Below are 19,398 nucleotides of genomic sequence, written 5' to 3' on the forward strand. Positions count from 1 at the left end.
CCTGTCCCAGGGCCATTGCTGATGAGCCTGCACACTCAGCCCCTTCCTTTTCAGGGTTGCCAAGGCCTAAAGAAATTTTGGAGGAACTGCAATAAAAGTAAAAATGCAGAAACCAAGAATAAAACTATCACCCAACTTAGAGTGTCATACAACGTGCAACACTTTTCTGGGTGAAGGGCTACCCGTGTGGTGCTACCAATATCATAAATGCTTTAAAAGGAAAAGAGCTGGAAAATATTTTCTTCTTTTAAACTACAAGGGATATTGTTCTGGTAACTGAAGGGAAATAATATCTTAATCAATATGAACTCTAAAGAAGAAAAAGTTTTATCTCCTGTTAATTTTAACAGCTCATCTCCCTCTGTAAATTCTAGCAGCTCAACTGCACCAGGGTATAGTATGATGCATTTTAGTATTTTAGAAGCATCCACTAGGACATGCAGAAGCTCATGATATAATGTATTTTCCAGTGCATTAGTTATAAGCTTAGGGTAGGAGATCAAGGACAGAATATAATCATAATCCAGTTTTATTTAAGTGATTCTATTCAGTCAAGGCCCTGTGTATTTTCTCCTCCTACACCAGATGCAGTGAATAAATGCCAAGGTCTCTCAGCCTTACACAGGAGAATACTATTTATTTAAAAAGACTAAATTTACTTGATTGGTTTTGTTAATATTTGTCGTGGAAGGATTTTGTCTTCCTCCTGTCACATATGTAAGATGCTCGTGTTTTGGACAAGAACTTTTTTGACCTTTTAAAATAGCATTCTTATCAAGAATGGCAAATTTTCTTTGGTCAGTGTGCAGCTCTGACTTAGTGTGCTACGTCTGACTTTCAGTATTGAGGACTCTCTTGAAGTACATATGTGACTTTTTAAACACACTAAGAGCTGAAAGGTAATGATTGGGGAAAAGGGAGGTATTTGGACAGAAAATTGAAGATGTATTTTAAATTCCTTGACTTAAAGATTGGAGCTGTCTTGTGTGAATGTGTGATCTTGTATGAATGCTTCCTAGTGCTGGCCTTGGCAACAAGCTGTGGCTGTTCACATTTGTACTCATTTTAATTTTCACCTGAACGAGCAGCCTCAGAGATGACAGAATGTATTTCACACTCACATAAGGGTGCTCAGGGACTTCTCCAAAGTGCCTCATTAATTTTGAAAATCATCTGTTGATTACTTAAAACCTGAAATGCCACTTTAGCTTCTAATAAGATTTTGCTAACTGGAGAGAGGAAAAAGTTGGGAGAGCTGCATGAGATATGCAAATATTGGCAAGTAGAGCAGGGACAGGTACAAGAACCTGTTGCTTCAGAAGTCAGAGGAAATAATTCTGTCTGGTTTCTACAAGGACATTGTAACCATTGCCTGCTCTACCCTATTTAACAAAAAAGAAATTACAATACTAAGGATAATAATAAACAATTACAAGTAAAATACTCTCTTAATCTGCGGTTGTTCAGAGTGAAAAGTTTCTGCTGCCACTGATTTAACATATATCATTCTGAAGGCTTGCTGAACTACAATTTTAAAATATAATGAAAACATATTTTTATGTTGACAAGGAATACTATGACTTTAAGGTATGAACCACTCAGGCTCCCTGATGTAGTATTTTGACTATTTTTGCTAGCTTGGTGCAATGCAGTCCTTAAGGCGTGAAAATCACTCATGAAGATTAACTTGGTGCTTACTCTCTTTCACCAGAAGAGCAGCAAAGGTACCTCAGTCAGTATTTATTTTCTTTCTTTTTGTTCCAAGGTTAGCATTTTGCTAATACACTCTGACAATCCAGTATTGTACATTCTTTCACAGTATCTTTAGACTAAAACCTGAGCGCTGCATGAGTGGAAATAGAGACTCAAGTGCAGGTGAAAAGCCAAAGCTGGCCAGAGGTGTAGGAGGTCAGAGAGAACACAGAGGTCAGGAGAGTTAAAGAAAACAAACTGGTGGATATTCATTCACAAAAGGAGAGAAGGGCAGAGAGGAGAGCAGGAATCCTGAAAGACATCAAATGGTGGCCAAAGAGACACTCAGGAAGTAGCAGAGAAAGAAAAACATACCAAGAAAAATCTGAGGCGTGTAGGAAGTGAAATTTCTATCACTGCACAGTTAATTTACTTGAGCTCTTTGTGGAGCAAATTATGTTAAATATTTTCCTTCAGAAGTTATCAGAACAGCAATTAAGTTAGCTAAACATTTGGGTATATAAAATGCAATAGGAGTGATTATTACCATCAGTCTGAATATTAAAATATATGGTAGGAAAAAGCTGTCACACAAGGTGATTACCCCTTGTATGAATTCTTGCAGTGCCACAGAAAATGAATTATTTGCATTTGAGTTACCTGCCACAAGAACTAGGTAGTTAGGCATCTCAGATGCCTCTCACTTCTACAATGAGAACATTCCCAAAGCTGCTCAAGGCCACTTCATCACCCGTTAAAGTTTTTCCAAAAATTACCGAGAGGGAGGTCAAGAACAGTATTCTGCCTTTCTTTTTAAGAAGGCACTGCATTCACTCCTTAAAAGAGGGTATTTGCAGTGAGTTTTACCTCTTGCTTTTGTTGAACCTGCTGAAGAGCATAAAGAAACACAGGGAAATTACAGACAGGCTTACAACAGTAACTAGAAAGGCAACGGGCAGCTTTCCTTTAGTAGCCTGGTGTGTAAAAATGAGATATGGAGCATATTATGATGGGTAGAAAAGGAAGAAACTAAAATTCTCTGGAAAACAAGCAATTGAACCATCAGATAGAGAGAAGTGAAATTGCGCCATTTAGTGGTGAACAGGAAGCATAAAGAGAACATAAAATGTGGGGTGGAAATGGTATTTGATAAATGAGAAAAGCATAATTTCCCCTCATTGCAATTTTACTAACACAACTAAAGTTTAAGACAAAACAGAATCAGATCCAGACTTAACCTATAGTTAGAACGTGTGCGCAGGTTCCAGTTGTCCACGGGCAAAATGTTCTGGAAATCTAACGAAAGCTCCTTAAAATTAAAAGACCAAAACAGACATTAATAGCAGAATAGGAAATAATTACAAAAAAAGAATAGTTGGATGGTATCCAGGAAGCAAAATAAAATAATAATTGTTACCACTTCCTTGATAAGACTGTAAGAGGGCAATACTGTGAGTGATTCAGAAGAAATAGCTGTGTAGAAGAAGTTTATAGCTGCTTATGGTTTGAACTGTAGGGTTTCTTAATGGACAGCTGTATAACTTCAGGCTTATTTTAAGCTTGTATTTTCTCCTTTATAAATAAAGAACTCCTCAAAATCACCTTTAAAGGAGTAGGTAGGCAGCAAACAAGACCAAATTTTTTGGTTTAGTTTTGGCAAGTTGATTTGGATGCACATTACTACTTGTAGGAGGCACCTGGCCATGCTCAGGGGCTTCCAAACCTCCCCAGCAGAATGAACTGTATCAGGATGCAGAAGAACAGAAATCCTGCTGATCCCATGCCTAGCCAGAGGCAGTGATGCTGCCACTGAATTGTCACACGTGTCACAGATATGGTCACTCTGTGTCCCTAGTCAGACCAATATTTTGCAGTGGCTTGCAGAGCTCCAGCTGAAGCACTTCATAAACCTCTCACATCTCTTGGACCCTCTGACTTGCACTCTAAGTATGTGGATACAGAATTTGCTCTTCAAACTCAGAGACTGAAATTCCTGAAGCAGCCTTTAGAGGACAGCGGAGAATTGCAAATGGTGCATTTACAACTATGGCCTTATAATACAGGATACTTTGGTTTTTATACAAATTATGAATTCTGATTCAAAGTGCAGACAAAGTAATAATGTGTGTTGCTCACAGACTGTTTTTTCAAGACAAGGTTGTGACTTGTAACAGCAGTGTATTTTTAATTATATTGTAGCATTTTCTATCAAGAAGAATTTCACTTTCCATGTGGCCTCACTAAACGAGCAGCTGCACTATCAAAAGGAGCTCACTTCTTCATGTTGAGGCCTAATGGAAAAAGTAACAGTGTCTCCCAATTAAAAATACTGGTGACCCTTTCTGGAGGCTGTAATGATCCTAGCTTTTGGCATCCGGCTTTAAATCTGTAAGAAATTTGCTGGCTGGGTCAAAATGTTGCAGATCTCCTTCCCTGGGAAAACTTGGGTCAAATTTTAGGACATCTTCTTGCAATAATTAGACTGCAATTAGGTTTTGCTTGAAATGCTAGAAGCTGGCTGGGGCACTTGGGCAGAGTCTGTGCTTCTGTGTGTCCCACACCAAATGGGTGTGAGCAAAGCCAGCAGTGCTCCAGTGCCAGCCTGGGTGGCTTTGGACCTGCAGCACGGGCCCAGGGTGAGGCCTCCTGCTGCCACAGCCTGGATCCTGCTGTCCCAAGGCAGTGGCAAAGGGGAACACGCTTTGAAAGACCCAGCTGTCGGCCCTAGTGTTGGACTCTAGTGTTCATGGCAGGCGTTGGAAGATGCAAACGCTGACAACCAGCTCTGATGAGAGCCTGTGGTTCCTGAGCTTTCGGCTGGACTTCAACGAGCACTACAAGGCGCGGGAGCCGCGGCTGCGCGTGTCGCTGGGCCCGCGGGGCCGGCGCAGCTCCCACGTGTGACAGCGCTGCTGGGACCCCGGGCCCTGCAGGGACACGGCCAGCACGGGTGACAGCGCTGCTGGGACCCCGGGCCCTGCAGGGACACGGCCAGCACGGGTGACAGCGCTGCTGGGACCCCGGGCCCTGCAGGGACACGGCCAGCACGGGTGACACCGCTGCTGGGACCCCGGGCCCTGCAGGGACACGGCCAGCACGGGTGGCACGGCGCAGCCACGCCTGTGATCGTGTCCGCAGGGCTGCGGGCAGCGCGTGCTCCGGCAGTGACTGTGTGACACCGGGTAGCAGAAGGCAAAAAAGCAGGGTTTTTTACACGGATGTTTCTAGAATTACCGGACTGCGTGGGCTGACTGAACCTCGTCCAATCGACTTGTGAAATCATCCTTTCAAAAATGCCAATTTCATTTGAAGCTTTCTGAGCTTTTTCCACTGTAACTTGGGTCTGTGTCAAAGAAATCACACGTTCTTTTGTTTATAGAAAGCACCATTTCCTTCCTTAATAAGAAAATAGAAATAATTTTTAATACATGCTTGTTCTATTTTAAATAATTTCAGTTATAACCAGGAGTTTTGGATTCAGACCAAATTTTAAGGAGTTATTTAAAACATTTAGTTATGATAATTTTCAATACAGTGATGTATTTATAACAACCTTAGGTACTTTGAATTTTTTCTGTATTTGTTTTCAAGGTTGGTATTACAAATAGTAGTCATTTAGAAGAGAAATTCTGTGGTTTCTTTACAGGAGTGAACAGTAGAAGCAGATCAGGAGTGACCTTATTGCTTATGAAATGTCCTAAGAACTAAAGTTAAAATCCCAATGGTGTCAAAGGAAAGTATAGTTTCTTTTCTAAAACTGATTTTAGAAAATATCTTGAGTAATTGAGATCTACTTTATTCCTCTTTCCTTGTTTATTTTCCTGCTATATATTTCTATATTTCTATCCAGATATTGGAGGATGGAATGTTTCTGGATTTGTTTGCAAAAAAAGCCATTGTGCCAGATAATTGAAGTAGCCATATATTATGCTTCACAAATACGAATTTAGAAAATACCAGTTATCTTTCAAACAATTGTTTTGCCTTTTGCTATAGAAAGACATTAATTTTGAGCAGGGTAAGCAGGGAGAAGGCTCCAGTTCAGAGTGCAGGTGGTTTGCAGATCTCTCTAGCAAACAAACCCCTTACAAGGATTTGGTATGTGTATTAACTATGGTTACAGTTGTGTGGAATTTCTTAATTAACTTTGCTGTCAAATGAACCACATCTGTGACTTCTTTTGCACTTCGCCCTTGTTTTGTCGAACCTCTGGGATGCAGAGGCACCTCCCAGGCCATGCAGGTGAAGCTGCTCTGACTCATGAGGATAATGCTTCAAACTGGCAGGTCCAGACTAAGAGGTTTGTCCTCTGGCCATCCAGACACTGCTGACAGTGTAAGCAGTGCTTCCCACTTGGATATCCTGCAGGGCAACCTGCCTTTCCCAGGTGGGATGGACACAGACCTTTCAGCTGGACACAGGGCACAAAGGTGGGGATTCAGCTGTGGTGTCATTTTCTTTCTGGACAATTAGACACATCACTCTCAAGAGAAAGCCTTTTAAATCAAAATGAAAAGGGGTAGATTAACTTCTTAACAGGCTGCCAATCCCTTGAAAAAGATCTGCTGACAAGACATGACAAATTTTGTAGCTGAGGCAAAGATACTCTTTCTCTTCCTCCCAGCTCCAGTATAATGTGCCCAGTATTTTTCCCCAGAATAATCTGGGTTATAGAACCTGCAACTTACTCTGCTGGTCTGTTTGACTGTACTAAACAGTTTGTTTGACTCTAGTGCATGTTTGGCTGTACTAAGTTAGTGCCAAGACCAGTAAATGACCAATTCCACTGTTGTGAGGCAGGCAATGTTGTTCTTTTAGGTTTTCATTTCTGAACAGGAGCTGTGGGTAACAAGTATTTGTGATATGATATATGATTTTGGGGTACAGTAGAATTACAGAAATTTTGATCTTTTCATTATTTGCTTTTGGTGTTGAGTTAGTGTAGGGTGTCTCATAATCAGACAGCTCTTCTGAAACTGCTGAATCCACACCATTGCCCTAGGACTTCTGTCCTGGAAGTCATGGATAGTTGACTGCAGCTATTGTTGGGATTTGTATTTTGTATGGTAATCACAGCCTCTTTTTGTTTATATTCCTGAGTTTGGTGTGTGTTCTTCTGATTTTGATTCTTTTCTTTTATAGGCAGTATCAATATTAGTTAATATTCTTTGTCTGTAAGAGAAAAAATGTTTCAGAAAAGGACAACAGTTGGACCCAATGGTCTGAGAGGTCTTTTCCATCCTTTTCAATTCTATGATACTCACTGGTATGAGTGAAGAGGCCAATTAAAATAAAATTATACCAAAGATCTCAGTATTGTTACCAGCTAATGCTGTACTCCAAAGTTCAGTGGTGAATTTTGTGACTGCAAGTGTTTAATTGTTAATACAACCATCTAAGAAAGAATTATGTGGGGTGGGGAGGGGATCAGGAGTTTTCTCCATCACGGAAGTAACTACTGAAGCCAACACTGCCCCAACCAATATGAAATCAGAGACTGCCACAGAGACTGTTTATGGTGCTTTCATACATATCTGCAGCCTTTGTGCTCCTCCTGTCTGGAGGGAATCATGCAGTCTGTATGTTGGAGGAGAAGACCCAGCATTGCTGATAATCCCATGGAGTGTTTGACATTGTTGTGTAATCTTGGGTAATCTGTCTTGACATTGACAGGATGTTTTCTTTTTCACTTTGTTAGTGTCTCTGAATGAGTGAAAATCCTGCAACAGCAACTTTTCTTGATTTCAGTAGCAACAAAGGGAACTTCCAAGTCATTGCAAATTAATATGCTGTGGAGTATCTCTGCAGATTGTCTCTAGAACTGCTTTTATGGCTGTGGCAGTTTTGATTGTTTTAATTATCTGATTCAGTGAGATGCAGCCACATTCCTTCTTATCCTTGCAGCCTATCCACACTTACAGAGAGGATCAAACCAGAGGCAGGTTGGAGGGAAGACTGCTCTCTTCCAGCATACCTCTTTCACATGTCAGATGCTCAGAGCTTTCCTGCTACACAGTGTGGAGCTGGGCCTTTAATAGGAACTGATTTGGAGAGCTGTAATTTCAGCATTCAAGGGATACTTGCCAAGCTTTGCTAATGATTTAAAATTTGCAGTTGTATTTAACTTTTTTTTTTTAATCTCTTCACATGCAGTCTGGGCTCTGGAGCGCAGGTCTGGGCTCAAAGCTGCTATCCCAAAGGGAACCTTATCATCTGGACTTGGAGGCTGCTGGAGGACAGACCTTGAAAGAGCTTGTCGGTGCATCCATCCGATTGCTACTGTTGTGTTAAAGGATCTTCTTCCCTCAGCGGGTTCAGAATTCAAACAGCATATAGAGGAATCTTCAGACATAGGTTTTAGTTCTAAGTAGTCTTATGATGAGCAGAGAGTTGGATTTGGTTATCCTTACGGGTTGGTCTCTTCCAACTTGAGACATTCTGCGATTCTCTGAGGTTGACTCCCAGAGCAGTGACTGCTGTTTCTTCCCACTGATCTCACTGGAAGACCCATCTGCCACTGAATTGCTTTCATGGTTGTACATCACAACTGTCAAAAACAGTTCTTCCATGGCAGTATACACGTATATGTTCCAATGCCAACATCAGCCTAAAGAATATGTTTCTCTTCTCCCCTTCTTGTCTTTGCATGGGACAACACAAAGCCATGGTTACCCTTGGCTGTCATTTGGCCCTTAAGCATTTTTGAACAGTTTTAAACAAGAAAGGCTCTCTCTTTTTCTGCCTAGTTTCTTAGAACTTCCATTCCTTTAACGCAGCACTATTCTTGATTCTTGTTCATTCCTATGCCCTCTGCTATTTTGATATTCCCTTCTCTCCACTTCCTGACACCTTTTAAAAATGAAAGAAATGAGAGAGACCTCATGCTACTCCTTTTCTTGGATTGGTGTGTTTCTCAGTGAGTGACTACTACCCTTAAGGGTTTGCTACAGCAGAGACCTAAAGCACAGATGCCCCCTGTGCAGCCCCCCTACTGCCAGCCTCCTCCACTGATACTCCACACAGCACACTCCTTTGGCACCTAAAATCACCCTCAAACTGCATCTCTGAGTAAAAAGAAAGAGTATTAAAAAATAAATCTCAGTGCAACAGGGGAAGACTTCTGGGAAAAGCAGCATTTCTACTGGGCTCCTCATCCCTCTGTCCAATAAATGTTTCTGCCTGTCTCTCTGTAATCTTCTACCTACAAACTTAAACTTGTAGACTTCCTACTGAAGATGTTCTGCATGAGAGAATTATGTATCTTCTGCTTTTACTACAGCACAATAATGATAATAATAATAATAATAACAATAATAATAATGGCAGCATTACTGCACTTACTTTTCTTTGTTTTGTAGAATACATTTCAGCTGAAAAATATTGCTCAGTTAGACCCATTAGAGAGATTTTAATCTGTAAACTGTTTTCTTAGGGTCTTTTGGATGAATTTTCAAACCAGATTTGCACAGCTGGATTTTAAAGTTAAAGCAGCAAACCATCATTTGTGTAGTGTCTCACTCTGAATTCTTGTGTCTGGCCTTACCAGAATTTTTTCTTTGCATTCTGATTGACTCAATAACAACAACAGTATCAGCAGTATCTCTGCAACTGAGGTCATACAGCAGTACAAAAATGTTTGCTCTTTTTCAGGTGCATAAGACCCAACTCTGACCCCCAAAGCAAGGGTTTGAAACCAGCACAAGGATAGCTATATTTTACTAAATTAAGAAATAACAGGACCATTTTGGTATCACCAAATCATACCTCTTGCTAGCAGGCAAGTAGACTTGACTGGATTTACCTTGTGAAATACTTACTCTGCCCAGTGAAATGCAAGGAATATTTCAATGAGAAAGCACTTGAAAACAGAAATAAGATAACTTTTCATAACTTTTAGTATTTCAGTTGGGGTGAATTGGACTTGGAGATGACTTTATTTCCCATTTACTGAATGGTGTCTCTGGCGGCCACTCTTCTCAGGTAATACAGCTGAGAAACTGAAATGAGTTGTGATGTTACAGTGGGCAAGGGGTGATGATGGGAAGGAGGTTCTTGTCATTATGCTAGGGCTCCAGAGATGCTAGGTTGCTGTACTGGAACTGACAATAATAAATTGACCTTTTTTCCTATGTGTTTGGGTGTTACTGCTGCTTGCTTAAGTCTGAGTGCCTTTATTTAGGACTAGGCAGAGTTAGTGGAAGCTCCTGACAGCCAAATTCTTCCCCCTGAGCCATAGGAATATAGACACTGCTGGTGGGCAACAGAAAGGAATTCTCCCTCTTCAAAATGCCTGGAGAACCAGTGGGTAGATCTCTCATCTCAGGTCTATCAGGGGGGAATGAAACAGAAAGGGTAGATTGCCCTTGTTCTTTCTCCTTTTTACACCAGACCACTGCACTGTCAGGCATCACATGCCCATGCACATCTTACTGCCATTTTCTTGGCTGGGAAGATTAGTTTGGAAATATTTTGTCTGCACAAATTTACCTGACACCAAGGTGGGACTGCTTTCAGAATGTAAATTATAATTTTCCTTTATGCAATGGTGCTTTAAAACACAAATCAAAAGACCAAAAATTGCTTGTGCAAAAGATATTGCTTCTGCTAGTACCCTTTTAGACAAATGTGTATTATTCAGTCTGCTCAGAAAACACAAATTGCTCTGAAATCCAGCACAGATTGGAATAAATAACACAAGTCCATACAGCTGCAGTAGATCACAAAACGTGCTCAAGACTGAACTAAACTTTGCCCTCAAATGGACATTAACAAACTGTGTCCAAGGACATTCTAGCCATCACCTGTGCCACAAACAGTGATGTCAAAGAGTGACATCTCTCCCCAAGATGCTGACAAGTGAGAGAGGTGGTCTCTCTGCAGCAAAGAGCCAGTCTTTTAATAGGTCTGGACTGGGAACTGATTTTAACAGATTTCTTCAGATGTGACAGAATATGTCCATTGGCAAATCTTGATATCAGTGACTGACTTGCATCTGTACATCGTGAAATAAAGAAATAGTTAAAACTAATGGAAAATTTCTTAATGCTTATTATTTTAACTTTAGTCTTTGGAAACCAGGAAAAATATGTCTTGTTGGCAAGAGGTTTCAGTAGTCAAGAATTGCTGTAATTTCCATACTCACTAAAACTTTCCAGCTTGTCAACAAGGATTTCTTAGAAGATGCTGTCAAATGCCTTGCTAAAATCAAGGTAATGTTTTCTCCACAGTTCTCCCCACATCAATCAAGCAAGTTTCATCATAGAAGGCAATGATCCCATATGGTTTGTCTTAGTCACCTCCTTGACTTTACTTTGCTTGGACATACCTTCCATGAGGGATCAGCATGCAGCTTATCCCCGAAAAAGTGTGAGATTGACTGGTGAGTAGTTTCCAGATCTTTCTTTGGTAGATGATCATAAATTAGACTTTTCCTACTTGTTTGGCACTGCAACCTGCATGATCTTTCAAAGATGATAGAAAGCAGTTTTGCATTGAGGTTAATCAATTTTTTCAGCTCTTTCAGCTGCATCTTATGAGGTCCCATAGCCTTGTAAATACTGGGTTTGTACAAATGGTTCCTAACTCACCTGTCCTCCACTTCTGGTAAGAATTGTATATCTACATTTTCTGTTCTTCTAAACTTCCTGATATATTGCCAGTTGTTAAAACGAACATTTTCTGTCATTGAATTGTTTTATAAAAATGTAGCTTTTAATGTTAACCTTATTTTTTTTCTTATTATGATTATAATTCCCCTGTTACAGACAGAAGACTTTTATGCCACTTGACACAATGCAGCTGCAAATAAAAATATTTCATTTTTTTCACATAGAATTCATTAAAATAGTTTTGTGGACAAGTGAATCCAGGTCCTGCACCAAGATCTTGTGATACCTGGGTGAGAACTGCCAAAAAACCCACAGAGGACACATTAAATAACTGTGTGAAGGTGATAGCAAAGGCAAGCGGCCTTTATTTTCTGAACCACCGTTTCTCACTCAAGGCTGAAATTCAGCAGTCAAAACAAAGCAGAAGACTCTGCCCCGGGTGTGTGTGCAGTGTGGATGTGCTGGGCTGATGAGGAGGGCTCGGTGCCATGGGCAGCACAGCGGGTGCTGGTGGCTGCAGAGATGTGCTGCCTACTGGAAAGGCAGGACCAGCCCTGGGCCTGACACGTCTCCCAGGGAGAACAGGAAAAAGTTTTGCAGACTTTAGGAACTCACACTGAGTCAAAATGCAACCCAGCAAAAGAGGGAGGCGAGGGAAAAGCACAGGCAGTGATAGGGCCACACGTGTCCTCTGTGGTTTGCAAAGTGATGGTGAGGCAAGGGGAGGGCTTCACTTGGCAGACTTGTTCCCAGGGAAAAATTCCCACGATTTCATTGCAAATTCTGCCGATGTGAGAAGGAGGACCGGTCCCATGTGAGGTTCCACAGCCACCTCACCGCACCAGTGCAGAAGCACCCATTACATTCAGGAAGGGTACACGAGCTCTGCGCTAAACCCACAACAAAGCTGATTTTGAAACGGTTTTAATGACAGACAATCTGCATACCAATCGACTCGCTGGCGTACACAATAGCTTGGAACAATACCAGAGAAATATGTAAAAAGTCTGCAGCGCTGTACGACAATAGCTTCCAAGTATGCTGACCTTCTGCAAACGAAACAAATGAAAAGTACAGTACTCTTTTGATGAGGCATTAATGACGGATTAAGAGCGGATACAGCTGCATGGCACGGGCAGGGTTTCACCGCACGCCTCTCGGCAGTGCCAGCAGCAGCCTGTGCGGGCAGCGAGCACACGCGGGACACGCCCGTGTCCCTGCGGAAAGGACTCCGGAACGCGTCCCTGCCGGCCTGCACCTCGGCGGGAGGCTGAGCAGGAGGCGAGAGCGCGAAACCTGCAGAAAAACATGATTAAAAAGCGAACAGAAAGGACCTGAAAACTTGTGCAACCGCTTTGTCACCAGGGATGTGACATTGCGTGTAGCAGCTGCAGAGGGCAGGGCTGGTGGAAGAGTTTGTAGGCTGGACCACAGCATCTCTCTGTGCAAGACAATATCCTACTGTGCAGCTGCCCCCATTCATTTCAAGAGATCTGAGCTGCTTGAAGTGGTGCTCAAACCCTCAGTGACTACTTATGGTTTTGCTCTTACCCTGCTGTCTGAAGATACCTGATACCCAGGTATCTTCCTCCAGAGAAGGGAGGCATACCATATATCCACGGAACATAAAGTGTATGTACATATATGTATGTGTATATATATATATATGTATATTTCCTTTTTTAGGTAGTTACACCCAATAATGTGAATAATAATTTAGTTGCCACCATGTCAGGAGACTTCCTGTTTTAATGAACTGACTTTGAGTGGTTCAGTTCAGACACAACCTGGATCTGCTTCCTGACTCTTCTCCTGACGCATACCCGGGGTAACTCCCATGGAGCAACTTTTCAAGGAAAACGTTGCTCTTTCTCTCTCTCTCTCTCTCTTTTTTTCCTTTCCTTCTGCAGAGGCATATGATTTGGTTGGGTCCCAAGTATGCCTCTAGAATGTGCCTTCCAGATGAATGATTACTTCTACTTTTCAGTCTGGGTAGTATTCGGTCCTTGTGATCCCATGCCTCAATGTCATTGTTTTTCAAAGATTATTAGCAGTCCAGCTGGGAGTATTATTCTCACTGGTATTCCTATTCCCTCAGTGCTAAGTGTGGATAGTGCTCCAGCTTCAAATGCAAACTTTGAAAGCTTTGTGGATCTTCTGTATGTGTTGAAGCAAGTGTTTCTGCCATTCCCTCCACAGAGTCCTGACAAAGATCATGGGGGTGGTATGTTTTAATTAATTTTTTTATATTCAACACAGGTCATTTTGGTCATCTGCTGGCATAAGTGCAAGTTAGTGCAGCAAAGAGGCAAAACCAAAAAGATATATTTCTTAAAGTTAATTTTTAGGTAGAAGGAAACTTTAATAGCAACTTCAGGAGCAACATCAGGACCCATTGGAGCCACAACCACAACAATATGCTTTGAACAGGTCTTACATGCTGGTGCTTGAGACAGCAGTGTTTTACCAGACCTGTGTAGGAAATGATTTCCTGTAGGGTACAGACTTGCCCTGAGTGAGCAATTTAACCTTTCCACTGCTATTATTTAACAACCTCCTGGCCATCTTTTTCCTGAGGAGGTTTTTAACACACATCTTATCTATGTCATTGACTACTAATTAGTGCAAATCAAAAAACACTAGAGTTTGCTGATAATGCTCAGGACAACGAAGTGCTTCACAGGGTTATATAAAACTATACAGACAGATACACATTGCAGACTTTCCTGTGCTCAAGTCATAAACAGTTTTTTAACTGTCCAGTTATTATATTCACAGCCAATATTCATGAAATTGTAGAATGATAGTGTCATAGAATATCCTAGATTGTAAGGGACCCACAAGGAGTGTTGAAGTCCAACTCCTGACCCTGCACAGGACATCCCAAGAGTCACACCATACACCTGAGAGTGTTGTCCAAACACTTCTTGAACTCTGTGAAACTTGGTGCTGTGACCACTTCCCTGAGGAACCCATTCCCACACACAACCACCCTCTGGGTGAAGAACTTTTTCCTGATATCCAGCCTAAAGCTCCCCTGAGCTTCAGGCCATTCCCTCGGGTCCTCTCACTGGTCACCAGAGTGAAGAGATCAGTTCCTGCCCCTCTGCTTCCCCTTGTGAGCAAGCTGTAGACTGTGACGAGGTCTCCTCTCAGTCTCCTTTACATCAACTGCCTTGATATTGAAAGAAAGCATATAAGCATAAAATTTTCACTAGATGAAATTTGGAGCAGTCTGTCATGCACTTTGGAGGACAGGTTCATAACTCAGAATGATTTTGGTACACTGAAGAGGTGACCTGATATTAAAAAAGAGGAAAAAAAAAATGGAATGCACAGTGCATATCACTGTTTGTAAGAAGAAGAAATCGATACACCAATGTGGAGAAATTTTCTGTCCAAGTGTCAGTACCATAGGTTCCCAGGATTAGCAACCTAATCAGAACCAGTGACACGATCCTCTTTCAGAAGTATGTTAGAAGAAACATCAAATGTGAGACATGGGAAGACACTGGTAAAGCTTGCAGTGGAATCCTATGACTGTCTTTGCACATTCACTTCAAGAAAGAGGTAAGCAAGAAGACTGCCATGACAGTGGTCTTGCAGTACCTAAGAGGACAGATGATTATCCTGGCCTGGCCTGTGGAAGTTGTCAAGATGCTTAATTTGCCATAAAAATTTGTAGCCTAATCGCAAAGACAAAGTTTCTCAAATAATGTGGCCAAGTTGATTTTCTAAGACCAGTCTGGCAAAATGTGGTCTGATGGTGATGACAGCTGTGTTGAACTCTAGAGTGGTGTAGGTCACTTGGTCTCAAACTCCTGTTGCTGTCACTTCATTTGTGTATGCTATGGGTATGCCTGAGCAATTCTCACCTGGAAGTCCAATCTTGATCTGAGAGCAGTTCATGGGAAATGGACTAAATGACTTTTTGAGGAACCTTCCAGCTCAACACTGATATTTCAGAAATGTCCTTTTTCCAGCCCTCAGCTGCATTAAGTCAGATGTCTGTGCATAGGCATATGGTCTGTGCTTATCCTGAGAAATGCTAGGGTGGTCACAGTCAACGTAAGTTCATCCAGAACCTTTGAGAGAAATGTGAAACTTAAAACTGCTCCCAGCTGAGCAGGTAGCACAGGGTGAACAAAATTCCTATTTTCATTGGATCCCATAGATACAAATGTCTCATCTGTGTGTCCATCTCTGTTAATAATAACAGCTATAAAAGACCCTCCCAACCTGCTAATCTAGAGCACCTACAAGTTTGTGGCAGATGAGCTTTCTGGCAGTGTCAGCTCTCAGGTACCTACTTTTGTTACTCGTGAGATGTGTGCTCGGTATGAGGTTTTACCTGCTTTTCTAACCTTACACTGTATCTGTACAGACTCTGCGTTCTGCACAAGAAAAAAGGAATGCAAAATAAGAGGGGGAGCAAGTAGCTAATCTGTCTCCTTTAACAGTTATCCTCATTCCTGTAGAGGTGGTGGAAGTGGACTAGAGCCAGGTTCAATTCCTTTTTGCATGCCAACAAAATGTGCTAAATTCACTTGTGTATCTGCCAGCATTTACATTTACTCTTTTTTTTAATTTTATTTTTTGTTTTTTTTTTTTTCCTCCCTGGCTTCATCTCCAAGGGAACTTACTCCTATAAAGCTTTTTAGCACAATAAGAGCTCTTTGGTAAGAGAGGTGTAAGGTGCTCTCAGAATAACATTGGATAATCCACCCCAAGAGAGTGTCTAGGAAAGATGATCCACTTTCTGACTGTGTCTCAGTCATAGGAGCAGTTTAAAAATACCTTATTGTGAAACCCATGGGAATATGAATGGGTAGATTGACAATGAAGACCATGCAAATTGTAACCTTCTAGGAGTCAAAAAAGCAAAAGGAAAAATTTTAACCAATTTGAACTTTCCTGGTGGGAAACTTAGAATTAGCTGTATCAGTTATGAAGACTGGTCCAAAATTTCCTTGGTCTGTCTTAGTAAATAGTCGGTACCTCATGGTTTAGAAGATCGTGGAAAAATCTTAAAATACAGTCTTGCCTCTATGATGGTGAATAAATCATAACCACCATTTATATGCCTCAACAGCTGGAATAAAAAATTAGGAAGAAAAGAGAAAGTAATTATCTGAAAAGAAGACTGCTTTCCTGGGTTTTTCATAAGAGGTACATCCATCTAGGCTAGCTTTTCTGAATGAGTATCACCTCTGTTCAAACATCATGCTTGCAATACACTGGGCTGATTTTCCTCCTCATATTGAACATCCTCTGAAACATAAATTGGCTGAGCCCCAGGCTTTATTTACCACAGAGCTTTGTGCTCTAAAGGAATCATGCAAATGCAGCAGGTGATGGAATCTCACCTGGTGCATTAAAACAGAATGGAGCATATCCAAACTGTTGCTGAGAAATTTTTGTTTATCCTGTCCTTTAAAAGCTTCAGCCATAAAATTGCTACAGTGCACTGCATTTAACTTTTCCAGTGTTCTGCCATTGGATTGGAAAGATTTTTACTCACTTAAATCCACAGGGGTTCTCTTCTCTTGCCTGACTTGGAGGATTTTCAAACCAACCAGGGATCTCTAGGTAATTCAAGCAGGAGCGCAGGCCTGAAGGTCAGTAAATTACAGTAGCTGAATGTTCAAGCAAGAAGAGACAGTGAATTGCATAGCTGGAGGTGCATGGAAAATAGAAAGGGATGAAAGTGATTGATTAGAGAAGGTGGTGAACTTAGGTTGTTGTGAGGTTTTCGCCTTCCACATTTCTTTTCAAGACACCCACACTTGTTTCAAGTCAACTGAGCAGAAGCCAAACACAGCTGTATGGATGTGGCTGTGGGCAGGCTCATGAATTTTGGTAAATGTGGGCACACTGCTGTTAGTTACAATTCATGCTCCTGGGAACCTCCGATAAGAAAAGGGAAGAAGACTGGGGAAAAGTGTCCAGCGTGACAAGAAGTAAGTGTTTGTTGAAGTTTAAACATTTTTTTTTTCATAGAAAGCCAAGTTAACGATAACTTGCTTTGCCAATTACTGATTTTATTAACTTTGAGAGTATCCTTAGATATCTGGAGAAAGAGACCTGCAATTTGGCAATATACACCACATACAAAGTAATAGCTTGTTTTAAAACACAAATGATGCTGACTATTATAATGTGAACTGTTTTCCAGATGAAAAGAATGAAAGGGATGTAATTGGAGAAGTATGCAACAGTGGCTAATATGCTATTATTTGCAAAGAGATATTACAACTTATAATCTTCTTTCATGGGTTTACGTTGTTAGTGTTTAATCAGGCGTGTGAGTGTATTCAGGTGTTAAACCATTCTATTAGCAAGGAAAATTGCACTATTATTTACTGAGCTGTTTGTGATATATTGTTGTTGGCTTTTTTACTTTCTGTTTCTCATCTTTGTGCAGTTTATACAATTGTTCTACCTACTTTTGTCTTGTACGATGGCTTGTAAAGTGTCACTAGGGCAAATTAGCCAGGTAATAATCATGTTTTTTCATCTTTTGTTGTTAATAAGTTATATGAACTAATTTTATATCCCATCTTGTTGTTTGGCATCAAGGCATCAAACTACAAGATGGTGCTTTGAGCTTTTATCAGCTTTCCATAAAGTTTTTAAAAATATGTGAGAACACATAATATACAAGAGAAAACACATCATCCTGTCCAACCTTCTAGCAAAGAGTGAAACATAGAAGGCTGGTGGTGGACTAACCCTGTGTGGGTGGAAATGCTAGCAGAGCAATCTGACTGTGGAGTTAACCTACCTTAGCAGGGGTTTTGTGGAGACAGTCCAGTTCCAGGAATGCTGTCAAGAACATGGAAAGATCAGTGTACCTGTACAGAGACAGAGCCAGGAGCTCATAACCTTTCTGGGGGAGGTTTGGGAGATAGGGCTGTAGTATCCATGAAAACTTAGCAGCATCCACAAAGGCAACGCAGATAGAGTTCATCTCCTCTCCCTCATTCCAGACTGTGCCTTGCAGAAGGAAGGTTGCAATTAAGCAAAGCCTCCACTATTTAATTACTAAGTGCTACCACCAACTACTCTGAGGCCAGAAAATTCACTTCCCTTCTTGTATGACTTGTTTATACTTGTAAACATCAACACCTTCTTGGAGTGAGGTGTAGTGCTGCTGGCAGGGGAAGTGGTGAAAATTGACAGGACATGGGCGACAGAGGAAGCAGTCTGTGGACACAAGAGTATGCAACTTGTTTACACAACATATAAATATGGAACAGTCTCACTGTATGACTAAGGAAAGAGGAGCAGTGTTACACCCTATGGTTAACATGAAAACATGTATTTAGAGTATTTAATGATTACCAGTAATTTAGCTTATTTTTTTTCACCATTTTAAAGATCACTTGTTTAATACCCAGCCCTGAAGACTAAAAGGAACTTCCTTCTAAAATTATAGATAAGATAAGATAGGTAAGATAGTCTAAATGTCTGATGGAAAATTAAGGGAGCTCTTGATAAATTCAGTATAGGGACATTGAGTCATATGTTGGGGATTGGAGAGACATGACTCATTGCTTGGACACAAGAAGTTGATTTATTAACTTACAGGGCTCAGCTTATATAGCCTTACAGCTTTGAATAGAATATTCTTATTTCCAAGAAATAACCACATTGCTCATGTTGCTTATAAATATGCTTAACTATAATCTTTGCAGGTGCAGTTTTACATGGCTACCTAAAAACAAAACACCACATTTCTTTCCTACTTCCCTCAAATCTCTGTTTGAATTTCCCATGGTTTTCAGCTTAGCAAGTTCAGAATGTCCAAATCTGTCACTAGTTCAGCAGTACTCTGAGTCCCATTGCTGTATTTCCACAGTCATATACACTAAAATTAATTTTCACTTGAAAATAGGAATTCACTGAAGGAGATGGAAAGACTCTTGTTACTTTTGGTGAAGTGAGGAATTCACCCAAAGGGACCGTATGCTTGTGAAGGGAATACCCTTCTGAAGTGAGTGCTGAACCTGAGAAAACCTTGTGGAGGCTCACTGAGAGAATTGCTGGATAGATCCTTGTGTTTACATCTCAACACTTGGTGTAGAACACTTTTTCA

Source organism: Prinia subflava, chromosome 3, assembly GCF_021018805.1.
Source record: "Prinia subflava isolate CZ2003 ecotype Zambia chromosome 3, Cam_Psub_1.2, whole genome shotgun sequence".
Taxonomy (NCBI): domain Eukaryota; kingdom Metazoa; phylum Chordata; class Aves; order Passeriformes; family Cisticolidae; genus Prinia; species Prinia subflava.